At 45.2% G+C, this 18,897-nt stretch overlaps 1 non-coding gene across 1 annotated transcript; it reads left to right on the top strand.

Annotated features, from left to right (window-relative positions):
• The first annotated feature begins 11,092 nt into the window (after positions 1-11,092).
• Positions 11,093-11,230, top strand: LOC119929117. The gene has a single exon (XR_005451257.1). It is a non-coding gene; the product is annotated as a small nucleolar RNA SNORA7 (small nucleolar RNA).
• Positions 11,231-18,897: the final 7,667 nt, after the last annotated feature.

Raw genomic sequence — 18,897 nt, 5'->3', positions numbered from 1 at the left:
ATTCATTCATTCAATCGTCTTTATTGAGCGCTTACTGTGTACAGAGCACTGGACTAAGCGCTTGGGAAGGACAAGTTGGCAACATCTAGAGACGGTCCCTACCCAACAGCGGGCTCACAGTCTGGAAGGGGGAGACGGACAACAAAACAAAACATATTAACAAAATCAAATAGAATAAATGTGTACAAATAAAATAAATAAATAGAGTAATGAATATTCATTCATTCAGTCGTATTTATTGAGCGCTTACTGTGTGCAGAGCACTGGACTAAGCGCTTGGGAAGGACAAGTTGGCAACATATAAAGAAGGTCCCTACCCAACAGCGGGCTCGCAGTCTAGAAGGGGGAGACGGACAACAAAACAAAACATATTAACAGAATCAAATAGAATAAATATGTACAAATAAAATAAATAAATGAGTAATAAATATTCATTCATTCAATCGTATTTATTGAGCGCTTACTGTGTGCACAGCACTGGACTAAGCACCTGATGATGATGATGGCATTTTGTTAAGTACTTACTCTGTGCAAAGCACTGTTCTAAGAGCTGGGGAGGTTACAAGGTGATCAGTTGTCCCACAGGGGGCTCACAGTCATTCATTCATTCAATCGTATTTATTGAGCACTTACTGTGTGCAGAGCACTGGACTAAGCGCTTGGGAAGGACAAGTTGGCAACATCTAGAGCCGGTCCCTACCCAACAGCGGGCTCGCAGTCTAGAAGGGGGAGACGGACAACAAAACAAAACATATTAACAGAATCAAATAGAATAAATATGTACAAATAAATAAATAGAGTAATAAATATTCATTCATTCAATCATATTTATTGAGCGCTTACTGTGTGCAGAGCACTGGACTAAGCACTTGGGAAGTCCAAGTTGGCAACATATAGAGAAGGTCCCTACCCAACAGCGGGCTCACAGTCTGGAAAGGGGAGACGGACAACAGAATAAAACATATTAACAAAATAAAATGAATAGAATAAACGTGCACGAATAAAATAAATAAATAGAGTAATAAATACATACAAACATATAGACATATATACAGGTGCTGAGGGGAAGGTGCTGTGGGGAGGAGAGTTCAATCATTCAATCGTATTTATTGAGCGCTTACTGTGTGCACAGCACTGGACTAAGCGCTTCATGATGATGATGGCATTTCATTCATTCATTCAATCGTATTTATTGAGCACTTACTGTGTGCAGAGCACTGGACTAAGCGCTTGGCAAGGACAAGTTGGCAACATATAGAGACGGTCCCTACCCAACAGCGGGCTCACAGTCTGAAAGGGGGAGACGGACAACAGAACAAAACTTATTAACAAAATAAAATGAATAAAATAAATGTGCACGAATAAAATAAATAAATAGAGTAATAAATACGTACAAACATATAGACATATATACAGGTGCTGTGGGGAGGGGAAGGTGCTGTGGGGAGGAGAGTTCAATCATTCAATCGTATTTATTGAGCGCTTACTGTGTGCACAGCACTGGACTAAGCGCTTCATGATGATGATGGCATTTCATTCATTCATTCAATCGTATTTATTGAGCACTTACTGTGTGCAGAGCACTGGACTAAGCGCTTGGCAAGGACAAGTTGGCAACATATAGAGACGGTCCCTACCCAACAGCGGGCTCACAGTCTGAAAGGGGGAGACGGACAACAGAACAAAACTTATTAACAAAATAAAATGAATAAAATAAATGTGCACGAATAAAATAAATAAATAGAGTAATAAATACGTACAAACATATAGACATATATACAGGTGCTGTGGGGAGGGGAAGGTGCTGTGGGGAGGAGAGTTCAATCATTCAATCGTATTTATTGAGCGCTTACTGTGTGCACAGCACTGGACTAAACGCTTGATGTTGAGGATGGAATTTGATTCATTCATTCAATCGTATTTATTGAGCACTTACTATGTGCAGAGCACTGGACTAAGCACTTGGGAAGGACAAGTTGCCAACATCCAGAGACGGTCCCTACCCAACAGCAGGCTCACAGTCGAGAAGGGGGAGACAGACAACAAAACAAAACATGTTAACAAAATAAAATAAATAGAATAAATATGTACAAATAAAATAGAGTAATAAATATTCATTTATTCAATCGTACTTATTGAGCGCTTGCTGTGTGCAGAGCACTGGACTAAGTGCTTGGGAAGGACAAGTTGGCAACATCTAGAGACGGTCCCTACCCAACAGTGGGCTCACAGTCTAGTTGAAGCGCTTACTCTGTGCCAAGCACTGTTCTAAGCGCTGGGGAGGTTACAAGGTGATCAGTTGTCCCACAGGGGGCTCACAGTCACTCATTCAATCGTATTTATTGAGCACTTATTGTGTGTACAGCACTGGACTAAGCGCCTGATGATGATGATGGCATTTTGTTAGGCACTTACTTTGTGCCAAGCACTGGGGAGGTTCCAAGGTGATCGGTTGTCCCACAGGGGGCTCACAGTCATTCATTCATTCAATCGTATTTATTGAGCGCTTACTGTGTGCAGAGCACTGGACTAAGCGCTTGGGAAGGACAAGTTGGCAACATCTAGAGCCGGTCCCTCGCCAACAGCGGGCTCTCAGCCTAGAAGTGGGAGACGGACAACAAAACAAAACATATTAACAAAATTAAATAGAATAAATGTGTACAAATAAAATAGAGTAATAAATATTCATTCATTCAATCGTATTTATTGAATGCTTGCTGTGTGCAGAGCACTGTACCAAGCACTTGGGAAGTACAAGTTGGCAACATCTAGAGACGATCCCTACCCAACAGCGGGCTCACAGTCTAGAAGGGGGAGACAGACAACAAAACAAAACATAGTAACAAAATCAAATGAATAGAATAAATGTGCACGAATAAAATAAATAGAGTAATAAATACGTACAAACATATAGACATATATATAGGTGCTGTGGGGAGGGGAAGGTGCTGTGGGGAGGAGAGTTCAATCATTCAATCGTATTTATTGAGCACTTACTGTGTGCACAGCACTGGACTAAGCGCTTGATGATGATGATGGCATTTCATTCATTCAATCGTATTTATTGAGCGCTTACTGTGTGCAGAGCACTGGACTAAGCGCTTGGGAAGGACAAGTTGGCAACATCTAGAGACGGTCCCTACCCAACAGCGGGCTCGCAGTCTAGAAGGGGGAGACAGAGAACAAAACATATTAACAAAATAAAATAAATAGAATAAATATGTACAAATAAAATAGAGTAATAAATATCCATTCATTCAATTGTATTATTTATTGAGTGCTTACTGTGCAGAGCACTGTACTAAGCGCTTGGGAAGTACAAGTTGGCAACATCTAGAGATGGTCCCTACCCAACAGTGGGCTCACAGTCTAGAAGGGGGAGACAGAGAACAAAACAAAACATATTAACAAAATAAAATGAATAGAATAAATATGTACAGATAAAATAAATACACAGAGTAATAAATACGTACGAACATATAAACATATATACAGGTGCATGTGGGGAGGGGAAGGTGCTGTGGAGAGGGGAGTTCAATCATTCAATCGTATTTATTGAGCGCTTACTGTGTGCAGAGCACTGGACTAAGCGCTTGATGATGATGATGGCATTTTATTAAGCGCTTACTCTGTGCAAAGCACTGTTCTAAGCGCTGGGGAGGTTCCAAGGTGATCAGTTGTCCCACAGGAGGCTCACAGTCATTCATTCATTCAATCATATTTATTGAGCGCTTACTATGTGCAGAGCACTGGACTAAGCGCTTGATGATGATGATGGCATTTCATTCATTCATTCAATCAATCGTATTTATTGAGCGCTTACTGTGTGCAGAGCACTTTACTAAGCGCTTGGGAAGGACAAGTTGGCAACATATAGAGACGGTCCCTACCCAACAGTGGGGTCACAGTCTAGTTTAAGCGCTTACTCTGTGCAAATCACTATTCTAAGCGCTGGGGAGGTTACAAGGTGATCAGTTGTCCCACAGGGGGCTCACAGTCATTCATTCAATCGTATTTATTGAGCGCTTACTGTGTGCAGAGCACTGGACTAAGTGCTTGATGATGACGATGGCATTTTATTAAGCACTTACTCTATGCAAAGCACTGTTCTAAGCGCTGGGGAGGATCCAAGGTGATCAGTTGTCCCACAGGGGGCTCACAGTCATTCATTCATTCAATCATATTTATTGAGCGCTTACTGTGTGCAGAGCACTGTACTCCGCGCTTGGGAAGTACAAGTTGGCAACATATAGAGACGGTCCCTACCCAACAGCGGGCTCACGGTCTAGAAAGGGGAGACAGACAACAAAACAAAACATTAACAAAATAAAATAAATAGAATAAATGTGTACGAATAAAATAAATGAATAAATAGAGTAATAAATACGTACAAACATATAGACATGTATACAGGTGCTGTGGGGAGGGGAAGGTGCTGTGGGGAGGGGAGTTCAATCATTCAATCGTCTTTATTGAGCGCTTACTGTGTGCAGAGCACTGGACTAAGCGTTTGATGATGATGATGTCATTTTATTAAGTGCTTACTCTGTGCAAAGCACTGTTCTAAGCGCTGGGGAGGTTACAAGGTGATCAGTTGTCCCACGGGGGGCTCACAGTCATTCATTCAGTCGTATTTATTGAGCGCTTACTGTGTGCAGAGCACTGGACTAAGCGTTTGATGATGATGATGGCATTTTATTAAGTGCTTACTCTGTGCAAAGCACTGTTCTAAGCGCTGGGGAGGTTACAAGGTGATCAGTTGTCCCACAGGGGACTCACAGTCATTCATTCAGTCATATTTATTGAGCGCTTACTGTGTGAAGAGCACTGGACTAAGCGCTTGATGATGATGATGGCATTTTATAAGCGCTTACTCTGTGCAAAGCACTGTTCTAAGCGCTGGGGAGGTTACAGGGTGATCAGTTGTCCCACAGGGGGCTCAGAGTCATTCATTCAGTCATATTTATTGAGCGCTTACTGTGTGCAGAGCACTGGACTAAGCGCTTGCTGATGATGATGGCATTTTATAAGTGCTTACTCTGTGCAAAGCACTGTTCTAAGCGCTGGGGAGGTTACAAGGTGATCAGTTGTCCCACAGGGGCTCACAGTCATTCATGCGTGGCTCAGTGGAAAGAGCACGGGCTTGGGAGTCACAGGTCATGGGTTCAAATCCCACCTCCCCCACATGTCTGCTGTGTGACCCTGGGCAAGTCACTTCACTTCTCTGTGCCTCAGTTCCCTCATCTGTAAAATGGGGATTAAGACTGTGAGCCCCACGTGGGACAACCTCATCTCCTTGCATTCTCCCCTGCGCTTAGAACAGTGCTTTGCACATAGTAAGCGCTTAGCAAATACCAACATTTTTATTATTATTATTCATTCAATCATATTTATTGAGTGCTTACTGTGTGCAGAGCACTGGAGTAAGCTCTTGATGATGATGATGGCATTTTATTAAGCGCTTACTCTGTTCTAAGCGCTGGGGAGGTTCCAAGGTGATCAGTTGTCCCACAGGGGGCTCACAGTCATTCATTCATTCAATCGTATTTATTGAGCGCTTACTGTGTGCTGAGCACTGGACTAAGCGCTTGGGAAGTCCAAGTTGGCAACATATAGAGACGGTCCCTACCCAACAGCGGGCCCACAGTCTAGAAGGGGGAGACAGACAACAAAACAAAACATATTTACAAAATAAAATAAATAGAATAAATATGTACAAATAAAATAAATAAATAAATAGAGTAATACAATCTTAATCCCCATTTTACAGATGAGGAAACTGAGGCCCAGAGAAGTGAAGTGACTTGCCCAAAGTCACACAGGTGACAAGTGGTAGAGAAGGGATTAGAACCCATGACCTCTGCCTTTATTTTGCTAATATGTTTTTCCTTGTTGTCTGTCTCCCCCTTCTAGACTGTGAGCCCGCTGTTGGGTAGGGACCGTCTCTATATGTTGCCAACCTGTACTTCCCAAGCATCTAGTACAGTGCTCTGCGCACAGAATGTGCTCAATAAATATCATTGAATGAATTAATGACTCCAAAGCCCATGCTCTTTCCACTGAGCCATGCTGCTTCTCTTGGGAAGCGCTTGGGAAGCACAAGTAGGCAACATAGAGAGATGGTCCCTACCCAACAACGGGCTCACAGTCTAGAAGGGGGAGACAGACAACAAAACAAAACAAGTAGACAGGCTTCAGTAGCATCAATGAAAATAAATAGAATTATAGATGTAGGCACATCAATAATAAAATAAGTAGAATAATAAATATGTGCATATATACATGAGTGCTGTACTTCCCAAGCGCTTAGTAGAGTGCTCTGCACACAGTAAGCGCTCAATAAATACGATTGAATGAATGAATGAATGTGGGGCGGACGGAGGGAGTAGAGGTGATGGGGAGAGGAGGAGCAGAGGAAAAGGGGGGCTCAGTCTGGGAAGGCCTCCTGGAGGAGGTGGGCTCTCAGTAGGCTCTGAAGGGAGGAAGAGAGCTAGCTTGGCAGTTGTGTGGAGGGAGGTTATTCCAGGCCAGGGGGAGGACGTGGGCCAGGGGTCGATGGCAGGACAGGCAAGAACGAGGCCCGATGAAGAGATTAGCAGCAGAGGAGCGGAGGGTGCGGGCTGGGCTGGAGAAGGAGAGAAGGGAGGTGAGGGAGAAGGGGGCGAGGGGATGGACAGCCTTGAAGCCGAGAGTGAGGAGTTTTTGCCTGATGCGTAGGTTGATTGGTAGCCACTGGAGATTTTTGAGGAGGGGAGTAACATGCCCAGAACGTTTCTGGACAAAGACGATCTGGGCAGCAGCATGAAGTATGGATTGAAGTGGGGAGAGACAGGAGGATGGGAGATCAGAGAGGAGGCTGATGCAGTAATCCAGTCGGGATAGGATGAGAGACTGAACCGGAGAGGTAGTGGTTTGGATGGAGAAGAAAGGGCGGATCTTGGCGATGTTGTGGAGGTGAGACAGGCAGGTTTTGGGGACGGCTTAGATGTGTGGGGTGAATGAGAGAGTGAAATCGAGGATGACACCAAGGTTGCGGGCTTGTGAGACGGGAAGGATGGTAGTGCTGTCTACAGTGATGGGAAAGTCAGGGAGAGGGCAGGGTTTGGGAGGGAAGATAAGGAGCTCAGTCTTGGACACGTTGAGCTTTACGTGGCAGACAGACATCCATGTGGAGATGTCCTGAAGGCAGGAGGAGAGACGAGCCTGGAGGGAGGGAGAGAGAACAGGGGAGGAGATGTAGCTTTCGGTGTCGTCTGTGTGGAGATGATAGCTGAAGCCGTGGGAGCGAATGAGTTCACCAAGGGGGTGAGTATAGATGGAGAGCAGAAGAGGACCAAGAACTGACCCTTGAGGAACCCCTATAGTTAGGGGATGGGAGGGGGAGGAGGAGCCCGCAAAGGAGACTGAGAATGAACGGCCAGAGAGATGAGAGCAGAACCAGGAGAGGACAGAGTCCGTGAAGCCAAGGTTGGATAGCGTGTTGAGGAGAAGGGGTTGGTCCACAGTGTCGAAGGCAGCTGAGAGGTTGAGGAGGATTAGGATAGAGTAGGAGCCGTTGGATTTGGCAAGAAGGAGGTCACTGGTGACTTTTGAGAGGGCAGTTTCAGTGGAGCGTGTACTGTGTGCAGAGGACTGTACTAAGTGCTTGGAAAGTACAATTCAGCGATAGAGACAATCCCTGCCCACAACGGGCTTACAGTTGTCCAGAGGAGGGAGGAGACAGACATCAAAACAAATAAACGGGCATCAATATAAATCTTCCCATCCAAAGTAGAAAAGTCACGTGTTAAGTCCAAACATTTAGGAACTATTTAGCCAAATGAACTGTTTAAAGGGCTGTTTAAAGTTGCTGTTCTATAGGGAACCCTATTGGCACAGTAGAGTAATTTATACTAATTCCTTTGTAGTCTTCCAAATGAAGTGACCCAAATCAAACAGATTGGTCCAGGCCAGAGTTTAGAGTTATGTATGAAGAGGACATTCTTTATTGACACTAATGAAGATAAACCACCCTCCTGGCGGGAAACAGAGACCGTGTCTGTTCTCGGGTGAGGTAATTTATTGCCGTGATTCTCAAACTTCTGAAACCCTTGAGGGCTCGTGCAGTCGTCCATGCTTCATATGGTTTTTAGACACACACAAAAAAGTTTCATCAGTATGGTATTTGCTTCATCTCCTTCAGAAACGGTCTTGTTCTCAACTGAGTACTTGTAAGTGATGGTATCAGAGAAGCATCATGGCCTCCTGGATAGAGCACAGGCCTAGGAGTCAGAAGGTCAAGGGTTCTAATCCTGGCTCCACCACTTGTCTGCTGCGTGACCTCGGGCAAGTCACTTTACTTCTCTGTGCCTCAGTTACCTCATCTGGAAAATGGGGATTAAGACTGCGAGCCCTCTGTGGAACAGGGACTGTGTTCAACCCGATTTGCTTGTGTCTACCCCAGTGCTTAGAACAGTGCCTGACACATAGTAAAGCACTTAACAGATCCCATAAAAAACACAACTCAAAAAACAAAAAAACTACCATGTCACGCTGTGGTTCACTTACTACCTTGGAGACAGGCTCTATCCTCAGATGGGGAACCCCAGTTAATTCACCACCCTCACTGAGGTCAAGAAATGTGTTTCTTCTGTGACTTTCCCCAAGGGGTTAGCACAGTGCTTTGCACTCAGCAGACCCTCAGTAAATATCACTGATTGAAGACCAAAGAGTAATAATAATAATGACATTTGTTAAGCGCTTACTATGTGCCAAGCACTGTTCTAAGTGCTGGGGAGGATACGAGGTAATCAGATTGTCCCACTTGGGGCTCACGATCTTCATCCCCATTTTACAGATGAGGTAACTGAGGCACAGAGAAGTTAAGTGACTTGCCTAAAGTCACACAGCTGACAATTGGCGGAGCCAGGATTTGAACCCATGACCTCTGACTCCCAAGCCCGTGCTCTTTCCATTGAGCCACGCTGCTTCTCTAGTAGCTGTTTTGAGATCTAATACTGCCAGTAAATCATTCCCAGACCAGATGAAACTCAACAGGTATGGCTGATAGAGAGAACCTCGTTTTGCAACAGGAGGAGAAAGACACTATTGTAATCAACAGCCAAGCAATTATCTTTGTCTATAATGAGCGCTTCTTGTAAGAAGCATTATTGAGGATTTCATAAACTCTTGTTATTCGAAGGTTTCTATTTTTATTAGTATTCTTCCTGCTGCCGACATGGCAGTTATCACCGGTTCTCTACTCAAAAAAAAAAAAAAAGTGAAGCTTATGGTAAATCATGGTAAAACTCAAAACTGTCTTGTCTTATGCCGTCGAGTCATTTCCGACCCAAAGCAATGCCACGGACACATCTCTCCCAGAACGCCCCGCTCTCCATCTGCAATCGTTCTGGTGATGGATCCACAGAGTTTTCATGGTCAAAATAAGGTAGTGGTTTACCATTGCCGCCTTCCTTGCAGGATGCCTCAGTTACCTCATCTGTAAAATGGGGATTGTGAGCCCCACGTGGGACAACCTGATCACCTTGTAACCTTTCCAGCGCTTAGAACAGTGCTTTGCACATAGTAAGTGCTTAATAATTGCCATTATTATTATTATTATTATTATTAAACTCGAGTCCCCGCCCTTGACTCTCTCCCAAGCCGCTGCCGCCCAGTTTTGACTTGTTTGACTTGATTGCCTTCCACCCCCTAGGCACTGGCCAAGCTAGGAATGGAATGGGTAGGCCTCTGCCTGACTCTCCCTCCCATCACCGAGACTGGTAGAGGACTGGAAACCCTGCAGGTGTGACCCTGAGAGGGGCAAAACTTAAATTAAAGATCACATTTTCTCTGGTTTTGACTTTTGACTCATCTCCATTCTCAAGCTTACTTTCTCCCTAGGCAGATCCTTCACATTTACACCTCCCCCAGGGAGGGTGGCCAGAAGATTGTAGGCCCGGTGTGGGCAGGGAATGTGTTTGTTATATTGTTATAACGTACTCTCCCAAGTGCTTAGTACAGTGCTCTGCACACAGTAAGTGCTCAGTAAATACTATTGATTTATTTATTCCTCTCTGCATCAAGTAGAAACTCTTACTGTTGGCTTTAAGGCACGGCTTTCGGCTCCCTCAATAAACCTAATTGATTCACTGATCTTCCTCTTACTTATTCGTTCATTCAATCGTATTTATTGAGTGCTTACTGCGTGCAGAGCACTGTACTAAGCGCTTGGAAAGTACAATTCAGCAATAGAGACAATCCCTACCAAAACTAGGCTTACAGTCTAGAAGCGGGGAGACAGACATCAAAAGAAGTAAACAGGCATCAATTTAAAAAAGTAGAATTATAGATATACACACATCAAAACAAGTAAACAGGCATAAATATAAATAAGTAGAATTAGAGATGTATACATAGATAACTTACTTATCCACTTTCTTCTTCCACTACACCCCAGCTCACAGTCTTCATTCCTCTCAGGCAGCCCTATAAACTGCGCTTTATTCTCATGTCTCTTACCTCTCAACTTGTAGCTCCCTCCCACTTCAAATCCACCAGTCCACAATTCTCCCCATCTTCAGAGTCCTTCTGAAATACCATCTTCCCCAGGGGGCTTTCCTTGATTACTTTCTTTTTCCCCTCAGGTCTATCTTCCCAATTACCACCTCAGCATTTTATGCTTCCGTTTATTTACCAAGGACGAAGAGCATCCTAAATATTGACTTGCATTCTCCACTGTCCAAGTACTTACTCAACCACATATTCATCTTTCCGTTTTTCTTCCCTCTACCTGCATTTTTTTTATGGTCTATCTCTCCACTATCACTAGATTGTAAACTCCTCCACCAGTAGATCAGTGGTAGTTATTGAGTGCTTACTGTGTGCAGAGCACTGTTCTAGGTATTTGGGGCAGTACAATACAACTGATTGGAACCCCCAGACTAAGCTCCCCTTTTCCTCAGCTCCCCCTCCCTTCCGCGTCACCTCGACTCGCTCCCTTTTCTCTCCCCGCTCCAGCCACCCCATAGCACTCATGTTTATATGTATATATGTATATATCTATTTATTTATACTGATGCCTGTTTGTTTTAATGTCTATCTTCCTCCTTCTAACCTCTCAGGGTCACACCTGGAGAGTTTCCAGTACTCTACCAGTCTCGACTACGGGAGGGAGAGTCTAGCAGAGGCATATCCACTCCATTCCTACCTTGGGCAGTGGCTAGCAAGTGGAAGGCAATCTGCTACAAGTCAAAACTCACCTGCGCTGGGCAGCAGCAGCAGGGGAGAGAGTCGAGGGTAGAGACTCAAGTTTACTGTGAGGAAGGAGGCAATGGCAAACCATTTCTGGATTTTTACCAAGAAAACTCTATGGATCCACTACCAGAACGATTGCAGATGGAAGTGGGTCATTCTAGGAGAAATGTGTCCGTGGCGTCACTATGGGTCGGACACGACTCGACCGCAGAAGATAACAATAACAACTTCCCCCTTCTAGACTGTAAGCCCAGGGTGGTCGGGGATTGTCTCCCTTTATTGCCGAATTGTACTTTCCAAGCACTTAGTGCAGTGCTCTGCACACATAAGCGTTCCCTAAAAACGATAGAATGAATGAATAAATTGATAGACCAAATCCCTGCCCTCAATGAACTTACAGTCTACAGGGGAAACAGTAAAATGAATTACATATAGGGGAAATAATAGGTTGCACCCAGTTCATGTTCCACATGGGGCTCACAGGTGTTCATCCCCAGTTACAGATGAGGGAAGCGAGGTACAGAGAAGTGAAGTGACTTGCCCAGGGTCACACAGCAAAGTGGCAGAGCTGGGATTAGAACCCAGGTCCTTCTGACACCCGGGCCTGTGCTCTAGCCACTAGATCACGCTGCTTTGTTCTATTTAGGGCTTTTATTGCCACAGCACTCTTGCATCGCTTACCTCAATTTAATCCTCACTACACCCTGAGAATCAGAGGATCGGGATTCTAATCCTGATTCTGCCACTTGCCTCCTGAGTGAACCTGGGCAAGTCACTTCACTTCTTTGTGCCTCAGCTTCCTCATCTTCAAAATGGGAATTCAATACTTCTTTTCCCCTCCTACTTTGACTGTGAGCCCCATGTGGGACGGGGACTGTGTCCAACCTGATGATTTGAATGTCCCCAAGGGCTTGGCACAGAGTAAGGGCTTAAAATATTATTACTATTATCACTATTATTATGGCTGAGATAGCAATGACCCTGAAGGGTCTGTGCTCAAGTGCCGGTGAAATCATTTGATTAGGCGCAGTTCCTGTCCTTCACAGAGCTCACAGTCCGCGAAAGAGAGAGAGCCGGTATCTTAGCCCATTCTACAGATGAGGAAACTGAGGAGTCAAGAGGATAAGTGACTTCCCCAAACGTACACAGCAGGCTAGTGACAGAGCTGGAAGGGAAGGAGCCACTCCGAGAGATGAGAGACGGCTCATCTTAGATGCTTTTGGAAAGATAATGACTCTCCCCCGCTTTAAAGCCTTACTGAAGGTGCATCTCCTCCAAGAGGCCTTCCCTGAGTAAGTCCTCCTTTCCTCTTCTCCCACTCCCTTCTGAGTCACCCTGACACCCTCCCTTTATTCACTCCCCTCCTCCCAGCCCCACAGCACCTACGTACATATCTGTAATTTATTTATTTATATTAATGTCTGTCTCCCCCTCTAGACTGCACGCTCCTTGTGTCTGTTATTATAGTGTACTTGCCCAAAGTGCTTAGTACAGAGCTCTGCACTCAGTGAACGCTCAATAAATACAATTGACTGGCCGACTGACTAAGAACTGAGTTTCCCCATGAGTTTTCTGTTAATCCATTTGTCTTGGGCAAATCACACGACCACTCTCGTGCCTCAGTCGCCCCATCTTCTAAGTTGGGGCTGGGGAAAAAGTTGTCCCAGCTGGAAAGCTTTTTTTTATGGCATCTATTAGGCGCTTATTATATGCCAGGCACGTACTAAGCACTGGGGTAGATTCAAACTACTAAGATCAGACTCAGGCCCCCTTCCACACAGGGCTCACAGTAGGCTGTTCTAACCAGCGCTTAGAACAGTGCTTTGCACATAGTAAGCGCTGAACAAATGCCATCATTATTATTACTAATCACCATTTTACAGATGAGGTAACTGAGGCCCAGAGAATAATAATAATAATGATGGTATTTGTTAAGTGCTTACTGTGTGCAAAGCACTGTTCTAAGCGCTGGGGAGGTTACAAGGTGATCAGGTTGTCCCACGGGGGGTTCACAGTCTTCATCCCCATTTTACAGATGAGGTAACTGAGGCTCAGAGAAGTTAAGTGACTTGCCCAAGGTCACACAGATGACAATTGGCAGAGGTGGGATTTGAACCCACAACCTCTGACTCCAAAGCCCGGGCTCTTTCCACTGAGCCACGCTGCTTCTCCAAGTATATGAACACTTACCATGCGGGACGTAACTGTAAGGACCTGACTGTCTTGTAATTAATCAAATGCTAAGTACGGTGCAAAGCACAAAGTAACCGCTTAACGAATGCCACAGTTACTATTACTGCTCTGCAGCCAATGCAACTTCAGGCTCAAGGAAATCATCATCTCAATCTTTACTCAGGGTGATGTTAGAGAGACTTCATAATCCAAATAGGTTTTTTAGCTCAGAGGAACTGTATCATCATCATCAATCGTATTTATTGAGCGCTTACTATGTACATAATTGTATCGAATTGTGGTGGCCACCCAGGGTAGTTCAGATCAATCAATCAATCAATCAGTCGTATTTATTGAGCGCTTACTGTGTGCAGAGCACTGTACTAAGCACTTGGGAAGTACAAGTTGGCAACATATAGAGACAGTCCCTACCCAACAGTGGGCTCACAGTCTAAAAGGATCAAGTAAGTGAAGTGACTAGCCCAAGGTCACACAGCAGTCAAAAGACAGAGCTGGGATTAGAAACCAGGCCCTTCCGACTCTCACGCCTGAACTCTGTCCTCTAGGCCGTGCCGCTTTGACGTCCTTGAATAGTAGATCCTCTACGTAGGTGTATATGTGCTAACTGGGAGAGATCTCATCAAACAGCAAGTCAGTTCTTCCAGGGCTCTACTAAATTGTTATGTTTGGGATTAATTTAGAGTTTTATTGAGACAGAGATTAAACTCAATTTCCCTTACCCACAGAACTCTTCGTCCTCCACATCCCGTCTATTTTAAATCCCTGCCCATTGCCTTGGGGGGAGGGGTGTCTCATGGTTTAATTTGATTTGCTACAGACATCACAGCCTTTACCATGGCAACCTTCAGCAATGCATGATAGCCAGCCCAGGTCCCTCCTTGCTTAAAGGGCAAACGGACAAACGCACTACCAAAGAAGCCATTTGCAAGGCAGAAAATCAGCTGTTAGATCCTGCCTGGGTGATCCAAAGCCAAAAAACTGCAGCTGGAATGACAGAGCCACAACCTCTCTGATTCGTTTTAGCCATAGCCTATTTATATATCTGTAATTTATTAATTTATATTAATGTCTGTCTCTCCCCCTAGACTGTAAACACAATGTGGGCAGGGACCTTGTCTACCAACTCTGATAGATTGAACTCTTTCGACTGGGTTACTGCATCAGCCTCCACTCTGATCTCCCATCCTCCTGTCTCTCCCCGCTTCAATCTATACTTCACTCTGCTGCCCAGATTATCTTTGTACAGAAATGCTCTGGGCATGTCACTCCCCTCCTCAAAAATCTCCAATGGTTGCCTGTCAATCTATGAATCAAGCAAAAACTCCTCACTCTCGGCTTCAAGGCTCTTCAAGCCCTCCAGGCTCGCATCTCCTCCTGCCTTCAGGACATCTCCATCTGGATGTCCGCCCGCCACCTAAAGCTCAACATGTCGAAGACTGAGCTCCTTGTCTTCCCTCCCAAACCTTGTCCTCTCCCTGACTTTCCCATCTCTGTTGACGGCACTACCATCCTTCCCGTCTCACAAGCCCGCAACCTTGGTGTCATCCTCGACTCCGCTCTCTCATTCACCCCTCACATCCAAGCCGTCACCAAAACCTGCCGGTCTCAGCTCCGCAACATTGCCAAGATCCGCCCTTTCCTCTCCATCCAAACCGCTACCCTGCTCATTCAAGCTCTCATCCTATCCCGTCTGGACTACTGCACCAGCCTTCTCTCTGATCTCCCATCCTCGTGTCTCTCTCCACTTCAATCCATACTTCATGCTGCTGCCCGGATTATCTTTGTCCAGAAACGCTCTGGGCATATCACTCCCCTCCTCAAAAATCTCCAGTGGCTACCAATCAATCTGTGCATCAGGCAGAAACTCCTCACCCTGGGCTTCAAGGCTGTCCATCACCTCGCCCCCTCCTACCTCACCTCCCTTCTCTCCTTCTACTGCCCAGCCCGCAACCTCTGCTCCTCCACCGCTAATCTCCTCACTGTACCTCGTTCTCGCCTGTCCCGCCGTCGACCCCCGGCCCACGTCATCCCCCGGGCCTGGAATGCCCTCCCTCTGCCCCTCCGCCAAGCTAGCTCTCTTCCTCCCTTCAAGGCCCTGCTGAGAGCTCACCTCCTCCAGGAGGCCTTCCCAGACTGAGCCCCTTCCTTCCTCTCCCCCTCGTCCCCCTCTCCATCCCCCCATCTTACCTCCTTCCCTTCCCCACAGCACCTGTATATATGTATATATGATTGTACATATTTATTACTCTATTTATTTATTTATGTATTTATTTTACTTGTACATTTCTATCCTATTTATTTTATTTTGTTGGTATGTTTGGTTCTGTTCTCTGTCTCCCCCTTTTAGACTGTGAGCCTACTGTTGGGTAGGGACTGTCTCTATGTGTTGCCAATTTGTACTTCCCAAGCGCTTAGTACAGTGCTCTGCACATAGTAAGCGCTCAATAAATACGATTGATTGATTGATTGATTGATTCATCCCCTCGCCCCCTCCTACCTCATCTCCCTTCTCTCCTTCTACAGCCCAGACCTCACCCTCCGCTCCTCTGCCAATGCTAATCTCTTCACCGGACCTCGTTCTCACCTGTCCCGCCATCGACCCCCGGCCCACATCCTCGCCCTGGCCTGGAATGCCCTCCATCCCCACATCCGCCAAGCTAGCTCTCTTCCTCCCTTCAAAGCCCTACTGAGAGCTCACCTCCTCCAGGAGGCCTTCCCAGACTGAGCCCCCCCTTATCCTCTCCTCCTCCCCACCCCCCCCGGCCCTACATCCTTCCCCTCCCCACAACACTTGTATATATTTGTACATATTTATTACTCTATTTTACTTGTACATATTTACTATTCTATTTCTTTTTTTAATGATGTGCATCTGGCTATAATTCTATTTGTTCTGCTGATTTTGACACCTGTCTACGTGTTTTGTTTCGTTGTCTGTCTCCCCCTTCTAGACTGTGAGCCTGTTGTTGGGTAGGGACCATCTCTATATGTTGCCAACTTGTACTTCCCAAGTGCTTAGTACAGTGCTCTGCATGCAGTAAGAGCCCCATAGATATGATTGAATGAATGAATGAGTGTTTAGTACCGAGCTCAGTGTAAGCACTCAATAAATACCACTGATTGATTGATTCCTTTACAGGTAGCTCGCTCTAGCAGATCCTCAATTAGGGGAGGACCTTGGCTTCAGATTTCCTCTAAACATTCCTGAGGTCTCTGTAAACAGCTAAGTGCTCACAAGCTCACAGTTCCTTCCTGTCTTTCCAAGGGATTCTCCCTTTCATTCCAGACCCTTAGACCAACTCTTTCTCCTTAAAGTCCTGAGGTGTGAAAATGTCTGGGTCAGTCGTATTTATTGAGCGCTTACTGTGTGCAGAGCACTGTACTAGAGCTTGGGAGAGTACAATATAACAGATTTGGTAGACTCGTTCCATGCCCCCAGTGAGTTTACAGTCTAGAGTGGGAATAATAATAATAATGATGGCATTTTTTTTATGGTATTTGTTACCTCTTCCCTTCCCCACAGCACCTGTATATATGTATATATGTTTGTACATATTTATTACTCTATTCATTTATTTATTTATTTATTTTACTTGTACATATCTATTCTATTTATTTTATTTTGTTAATATGTTTGGTTTTGTTCTCTGTCTCCCCCTTCTAGACTGTGAGCCCACTGTTGAGTAGGGACTGTCTCTATATGTTGCCAACTTGTACTTCCCAAGCGCTTAGTACAGTGCTCTACACACAGTAAGCACTCAATAAGTACAATTGATTGATTGATTGATTGATTGATTAAGCGCTTGCTATGTTCCAGGCACTGTTCTAAGTGCTGGGGTAGATACAAGTTAATCAGGTTGAACATAGTCCCTGTCCCACATGGAGCTCACACTCTTAAAGCCCATTTTACAGATGAGGTAACTGAGGCCCAGATAATTTAAATGACTTGCCCAAGGTCACACAGCACACGAGTGATGCAGCCAGGATTAGAACCCAGGTCCTTCTGATTTCCAGACCCATGCTCTATCCACTAACCCACACTGCTTCTGTAGTGGTCATTTTGAGGGGGCACTCCTGGCTAAAATCCAGGCCAATCCAGTGATTCTTAGAAAAGGAAGGGTTGTAATGAAAGTCAGTCATTCACATTTATTGAGCGCTTTCTGAGTGCAGAGCATTGTACTAAGTGCGTGGGAGAGTCGATATAACAATGTAACAGACACAGTCCCTGTCCACAATGAGCTTAGAGTCTAGAGGGTGAGACAGACATTAATATTAATAAATAAATGACAGATATGTACATAAATGCTGTAGGGCTGGGAGGGGGGATGAATAAAGTGAAGAAAATCAGATTAAAAGAAAATACAAAATGCAGGCAAAGGTCACATGCGTACCTTATTATGCTTCCGTTAAGTTAACTTCTCTGTGCCTCAGTTACCTCATCTGTAAAATGGGGATTAGGACTGTGAGCCCCCCGTGGGACAACCTGATCACCTTGTAACCTCCTCAGCGCTTAGAACCGTGCTTTGCACATAGTAAGCGCTTAATAAATGCCATCATTATTATTTTGTTTATTTTTCCAATGCGCTTTCATATCATTATTTCATTTTATCCTCAGTGCATTCCTGTGCCGTAGGGAGAAGCAAATATAATTTTGCCCAGCTGAGGAAACTGAGGCCTAGAGAGGTTAAGTGACTTACTCTAGGTCACACAGCAGGGCAGAGGCAGAGCAGGGACTAGAGCCCAGGTCGCCACACTCCCCGCCCCATTTGCTTCTCACTAGACCCCACTGGGTTCTCTAATATCATTTATTATTCATTTTATAATTATGGAAGCTGAAAACAACAGAGATGCACATTGAAATTCAAATCTCCAGCATCTGCCAAATCTCTAGTCCAAACGCCGGTTTCCTCCCGCAGCAGTTGCCTGCTTAGTGAAAACCTCGCGCTAATCATGGATCTTAATCCTGTCTGCTAAAGTCAAAGAAACCTAGGGAAGCACCAAGGTCTAGTGGATAGAGCACACGCCTGGGTGTCAGTAGGTCATGGGTTCTAATCCTAGTTCCCCCACTTGTCTGCAGTGAGGCCTTGGGCAAGTCACTTCACTTCTCTGGACCTCAGTTCCCTCATCCGTAAGATGGGGATTGAGACCGTGAGCCCCACGTGGGACAGGGACTGCGTCCAACCCGATTTGCTTGCACCCTCCCCAGTGCCTGTCATATAAAAAGGGCTTAACAAATACCCAAATTACTATTGCTATGGCTTTCAGTGCACATCTGCAGTGGTTGGTATTTTGCCACATTAGTTTGTCTCAGGATCTCAAAAGGTTTATAAATGATCCCCTACAGCTCCATTTTCAGCTAGGGAAACCAAGGTCAGTTTAGGATAGATGGGTCAGATGGGCAGTATTAGAGATTTCCTAAAATGGACACTCAACTCCTAGGTTACCCAAAAATGTAAACCATCCACTCTG

This window comes from Tachyglossus aculeatus, chromosome 5, assembly GCF_015852505.1.
Source record: "Tachyglossus aculeatus isolate mTacAcu1 chromosome 5, mTacAcu1.pri, whole genome shotgun sequence".
Lineage (NCBI taxonomy): Eukaryota > Metazoa > Chordata > Mammalia > Monotremata > Tachyglossidae > Tachyglossus > Tachyglossus aculeatus.
The sequence above is the reverse complement of the archived record's forward strand: the minus strand, read 5'-3'. Positions and strand labels throughout refer to the sequence as shown.